Below are 6783 nucleotides of genomic sequence, written 5' to 3'. Positions count from 1 at the left end.
AGCCTTAGTTATTGTGTTATTACCACCTTGATAATTATTATTTAAAGTCAGTATATAAATCATTTTAACAAATGAATCTCATTGAACTTTGGGACTTCCTTTTAAGTAGACGTGTATAGAACTGCGCTGTAAATGTTGAAGTGTGAACCTTGAAGCAGAATGGCTATACTAAAGGTTCCCAACTTTTCTCGGTGGGGGATGCTTCCCCACCCAATTGCTTCACCTTCCTTTCTGGAAAGCTTCATAGTTGGGTTTCTACATAACATTTAATGATTGAAAGAATCAGCATTGGCAACACAAGCTTTAACTACCATTCATAAACTTACTACCCAGCTATACTCATCCCTGAAATCTTGCAGTTCTAGTTCTCTCCAATATATGTAGGAAGGTATTTCTTGCACACCGGGCACACATCATTCTGTGCACAGTACTTTACAAAACAATGTGCATAGGGTGTGCATGCGGTACACCCTGTAATTCCTTGTCAGTAAAAACCAAACTTGTCGGTTTGCATAATTAAGCATTTGGGTGTGCCTAGTCATGCAAACAAGTGCCGAAATGAATCCTGGTGGAGTCTTTAGTTTTGAATGGAATGAACTTCAGTGGAGGCTTGTAATCTATACTTTATATAAGTATAGTAGCTGTTCCAGGTAAAAAGTATCTGCATGCAAAATGCTTTATAGCCTAATTTTAAGCATACTGTACTCAGAAGCCAGCCTTACAGTGGGGCTTATTCTCAATAAAATTGTACGATTAATTCCCATTAATTCTCATCATTCTTTACAACCATATTGAGAGGTGGGTTAGGCTGCAATATACTGATTTGCCAGAGGTTCTAATGGGCCTCCTTCTCCACCCCCAACAACAAACCAGCTCACAAAATTTGCAGGTGTGCGTGCACATGCTGTTAAAACTATATTTGGGTTTTTTCCTAAGGAAAACTTGAAACTGTGCAGTAGTATGTGCTGTTAAGTGCACACATCTGTGTATTTCCCTTCTGTGTTTGCCCACCAGTACTGCTTAAAGTCACATTTAATGACATCTGGAAACTTACACAGTATGGGAGACCTGGGTGTTTGCAAAAGAGAATAAAGTACCTTAAGTGCATGAAGAATTTCGCTTACTCCTAGTCGAGCTTGCCTCTTCCTGCTTCTGGTAGGCTCAGGGATGACTAATGGGAAGCAAATGGAGCAAGTACTTCCCCATTTCCCACTACTCAATTTTGACCACCCAAGCTTTCAGTCACCGTATGCCTATAGCTGGTTGAAGACTTTTCCACTTCCTTCCATAGCAAACAGTTGCCATTGCTGTTCTAGTCTCCTGATCAGGCCAGGCCAATCCCTGCAGCTGCCTGGCCAAGAGCAGTGGCAGGATGAGCTCATCCATCCATCCATGTGCACAGGGCCGGATTTAGGTGTGATGAGGCCCTAAGCTACTTAAGGTAATGGGGCCCTTTATATGTCCAGCTGTTCTTTGTCAACAACAAATTGTCGCTGGTTTTTGTGTTGAATATATGCTGTACAGTATGGTAATTTATGGACCTAATAGGTATCTGAAGCCATTTGCATATGTTGCCATGCAACCAGTCCATGCAGAATGTAGGCATCCTATATATAGAAATGAGCAAACCAGTGATATTTTAGGGAGCAGGCTAGCAGGCGTGGGCCATGACTTACATCATAGGAGCCTACACAGCACAAAACACGTGCTGTATGTAGGTTTTATTTTATTTGTTTTTATCTTTTATTTTGGAAATGGTACATTTTTTTCTTTAATTTTTTGGGGCCCCCCAAAGAGAGTGGGGCCCTAAGCTATACCTTGTTTAGCTTATACATAAATCCGGCACTGCATGTGCAGAGGGGTGCTGTGCAGACTACTTCTGCTAAAGCACTTTAAAGCACTGTTTAACAAACCAAAGTCTCAAACCTGCCACTGGTGGTTTCAGGGTTGCATGGGTGGAAAAAGGCATTGATCACCCCCACCTATCTCTGTGCTGGTGTTATAATCAACTTCACACCCATTCCAGTGCATTTCCTTAGAAAACTCAGCACACCAGGAGACTGCATAACAACATCGGACTACATTGCAGGAGTGCGTCACATGCTGTCCTATATCAGCTCACCCCAAACCCACACTATGGATATAGCAATATAGGGTTGATATGACTCCAGGGTAGCCAATCTGATGTTGTGGGCTAAAACTTTGATTGCCAGCAGTCATCATGATGGAAGTTATGGTTCAAAAGCCCTGGGTGGGGGACCACATTAGCTACCCCTGATGTTATCCATCTTCTCTCAGCTGCAGCACCCACCCCTACAATATGGGTATAATATAAAGGTGGACTTCCTTTGCCTTGGCAGGGTAATTTTTAAAATGTCTACAAACTTGGGGAGAAATACACATCTGCATGAAATAAGACCTGAGCTAGTAAGAGTACAAGTGCCTGTCACTGCAGCTAACTTTTGTTGTGTGCTTGATATACTACTGCCCACTCACAGATACATTGCATTTCTGAAATTTCTTTTTAGCACTGTGAATAAGCCCTGCTTGTTTAAAATGTGTTTTAATGGGTACTGTGTAATATAGTCAGTCATTTGCATTGCAATGGACATTGTAATGTGTTTGATGATAGAAGTCTTCTGTCTGGTCAGGTGAAAGTTGGTTTAACTGTCACTGGGATCCTTAACTGACAGTTGAGGAAAGAGGTTGGAGCTAGAACACTCAAAATGCAAAAGAAGGCTAGAACCTATGCATATTCTGATTGGTGGTTACAGGTTTAGAATTCTTAGTTAGGCAGTGTGATTGGCTGGTGCTCAACTAGGTGGGGCACAAGAAGTGAATATATAGCTGGGTGCTATTCAGTCAAGATCAGTCTGTGTTAGTTGGAGACGGATGCCAGCAACCACCAGCAAGATAACCAAAAGAAGAAGACAGCAGAGGAAGAGACCTTAGAAAGAAGATCTGAAAAAAATGAAGTGTAGCTTGGTGGCCAGAAGACTTGCTGGGGCAGCTGAATCACTTGGCTTAGAGTAAAGAGACATGGGAAGAACGTGTTTACAATATTAAGGCAGAAGAAATGAGAGGCAGTTTAGAATGCTAAACAGATCTGCACTTCAATAAGTTGGTAGGGATCAAAACAGACTTTAACAAAAGTCCTCAGTTACAGCACTGGTAAGGCTTAACTGGGGTGGAATAAATATGAGGTCAATCTGGTAGAAGAGTTTTAATAGGGTAACTAATTGCTCTCTAAAAGCTATATTGGTGTTTAAAGTGGCAGTAACAAGTGTAAAAACAACCTCCTCCCCTATCGGAAGAAAGCAGGTACCAGCTAGGAGAAGCATAAAAAGCTCAAAATCCTATAGTCAATGTTTCCTCCAAGTAGATGGGGCACATACTATTGTTGGCTGCCAATCAGGGGCATGCTCAGGACCCACAGAATGCTGGCTGGCTCTTGGGGAAATGAAAACAAGAGGGAAGGGGGGGGATGGAATAGTGTAATTTCTAGAAAAGGGCAAGGCTGGTTGACTGAAACTGAACAGGAGCACTTCGCACTGCAACATTTTGCTGCAATTCTCAGGTGTGCTCATCTAACGGCCGCAACTCACCAGAAAGTAAGCATTCTTCATTACATTAAAATCAGTGTGCTGTGTTAGATGGTATCTCTTGTAATCCACACATGGTCCTTTTTGGAGGAAGACAATTTTAGGCAGAAAAGTGATTCTAATCATTTAAAAGCATTCCCCCTTGTTTCTGAGCAACTGTAGTCTTTTTTTTTAACCCATGATAATTTCATTAGACTGAACGGTGATGTATCCAGATTAAGGAATTTAAATTACAAGTCTCTAGATATGTTTAAAGTGTCCTGATTTTTTTTCTGCACTTTAGGTGGAAATAGAATGCCAGCTACATTAACAGCTTTCACTGCTAAGTCCGTTACTGTATCGACAAAATATGGTTTCTAAGGCAACGTCAACACCCAAGGGACTTCAGTCAGGGCAAAATCGTTTTTCAAAAGATATAGTTTGTTTCCAACATCTACATCAGGAAATCTCTTAAAAGCTGAAGTTGGAATGTTCTGAATTAAAGCTAAGTGTCATTGCAAGTAACCTATAACTGTCTTAATTATGTATTGTGCCAACCAGGGTCAGCCCAAGACATTTTGGTGCCGAAATTGGCCCCCTCCACCGCCAGGGAAGAAGGGATGAGTGAAGATCTATATCAGGAACAAGGGGAAAATATGGAGCTACATCAATATCTGCTGCCCCTGTGGATCCTGGCACCTGAGGCAGTCGCTTCACCTTGCCTCATGTGTGGTGGGGCCCCGGTGCCAACAGACAAATGATCTTTCCTCAGAAAAGCTGCACAATTTGGAACAGACAAATGCTGATCCGGGAAGAGTTAAACACCACCTCCCCACCTGCCATTTCGCCACTCTGTGCCCTCCTCTGGAAATGGGGCTTCCTCTTTAAAAGTGTCTGACAGACTACAGTTGCATGAATTTGCATATATTACATAATGGGCAGTTTAGTCCAAGGCAACGGGAACAAATAGGGGGCAAACAATATAAATAGCTGAGGAATGTAGTCACCACACTTCAAAGTTGCTTTTTCAAACTTGCTTAGCCTTTATATAAAAAAATACATGTCACTAAGGTGTTTTAAGTACATTGACAAATGTAGAATAGACATGGCAAACACATGAATCACACACTCTTCAAAGGGACAGAATGAACTACAACTCCCTCTTGAATGTGAGCTTAACAAGCAAACCTAGCTCCTTGTACAATTTGTGAAATGGATCACAGGATCTCCATGTAGGAAAAATACATATGGACTATAATATGTGTGAAGTATAGAACAAGTGCTTATTATGGTACCAGTACACAGATCACATCACATCAACCATTTCTTAAATAATAACAAAATTGTACAAGTGGACCTGGCTGACTTCCATTTATATAGCCAGTTTTGTATCTTGACTGTTCACACAACATAGTGGTATGTATTAGAGAGGCCTACATAACTATTTTTATGCAAATCTTTCACCCAGCTATTCTGCTATTCATATGTTGTTTAAAATCAACCAAAGAGTGGTCATAGTGTGTGATTGCATAAGCTGTTTTAATACAGATACTGAGCTAGTGAGTCATTCAGACATCCTGTGCTAGCTCATCATTTCTGCTTGAACAATAAATTGCATAGTCAAATTTGTTACCTTTGACAGTTTCTTAGCTACATTAAAACAAACACTGTGTTTTGAAGTCATTCAAGTATGACTGCTGGGAAAACAGAAAGCTACAAGTGCAAATTGCTTTCTTTTTTTTAAAGGAAAATATAGCATCTGGAATGTTTGATTGGGATCAACTGCCACTTGGCTGCTTCTCTCCCATAATTGTTGATTATTAGTCATTCTAGCTGATTGCAACAGAGGGAAAAGTGAGATAGTACAGTCTATGGGACCAACTGTTAATGGCTCTGCCTCTCCTAGAATTGCCTCAATGACCATTGCACCTGCTCATGAAACAGTTATGTAATTGTAACAGAATAAGTGCCTGAATCTGGTTCTTTTCCTGTTCCTTAACCATCTCTTTTCCTTTTTATACCATAACTCTTAGCTTGTTAAGTCTATGGGCAGGAGCTTTGTTCTCTCAACATTCGTACCACTGCCTAAAAGATGATAGATATCATTATTATTATTTCCTACAGTTGACAAACTATGAGCTCTTCCAAACATTATACAGAAGTACAAATGCGATATCAGATATAAGGTGGCTTAATAAAATGATATTGTGGAAACAAAAGGGATAAATATGTGATAAAAAGAAATGTATATTTTAAAAAATAAGTAGTTTGTTGTATGTGTATTAAACAATAAAATATTGTCGCAAGCTTTCATGTCAAAAACCAAGGGCATATAATTTCATGCTTGGCTTGCCATGGCAAAAGATCAGCAAGGAAAGACAGATATCCATGTTAATTGTATGGAGACTCCTACACACACACCCCTAAATTCCTAGGCCATTCTCTTTTTGTCTGTTGAATGTATCTATTAAACAGAGAAAACACAGCTGGTTTTGTTTTTTGTTTTTGTTTTTTAGATGAAGGAGCTCACCATGATAGTCACAGCCCAAGGGAAATCAATACAGGAAGCCCTAATTGATTCTCTGATTTTCTCAATGCTAAGATGCCACAAACAATAGTACAGTAAAACCTGAAAGCCTCATTATCACCTCGTGCACTTACCAGATCAAAAAAGATCTGTCAATTATCTTAGATCTCTAGCAGATGATGTCATTGCTCCATCTATGAAAATATGTCCTACAGCTACATTCCCTACATTCCTCCTCAGTTATTACACCACTGCTTGACCTCCTGTATGCTGGCATGGTACCTAATCTAATTAGAGCATTTCACCTATTGATTGGTTGATTATGGAGAGCCCTGAGATTTCCAGAGTCCTTTACAAAATGTACTTAAGGGGGCTTTAAAGCCTCGACCTGTCCATCCTGCCTTTGTTAAACAGGCAAGATAAAGTGCCATTCCAAGACAGCTATACTATTTTGTAAGTCTTTTGTCAGCCGAACCTATGACTGGTTTGGCTCCATAAACTGAGTGAGTCATCCAAATGTGATTTTGCAGACCATGCTGCTGGCAGCAGTAAAACTGCTAGCACATTTGCAAAGCTAAGCAGTGCCCGGTATGGTTTCACATTGGATAGGAGACCATGTGTTGAGACTAGATGACCCTCTGGGCCCCTTCCAACTCTGCAATTCTATGATTCTAA

The 6783-nt window shown here is 40.5% G+C and overlaps 1 long non-coding RNA gene across 1 annotated transcript; it reads left to right on the top strand.

The window, feature by feature from the left end:
- The first annotated feature begins 1956 nt into the window (after positions 1–1956).
- On the top strand, positions 1957–6066 carry LOC310764943. The gene is made up of 2 exons (XR_014549377.1): positions 1957–3611; positions 4143–6066. It is a non-coding gene; the product is annotated as an uncharacterized lncRNA (long non-coding RNA).
- The last annotated feature ends 717 nt before the right edge of the window (positions 6067–6783 follow it).

The sequence above is a fragment of the Podarcis filfolensis genome (genome assembly GCF_964270895.1).
Source record: "Podarcis filfolensis genome assembly, chromosome: 6".
In the NCBI taxonomy this organism is placed as follows: domain Eukaryota; kingdom Metazoa; phylum Chordata; class Lepidosauria; order Squamata; family Lacertidae; genus Podarcis; species Podarcis filfolensis.
The sequence above is the reverse complement of the archived record's forward strand: the minus strand, read 5'-3'. Positions and strand labels throughout refer to the sequence as shown.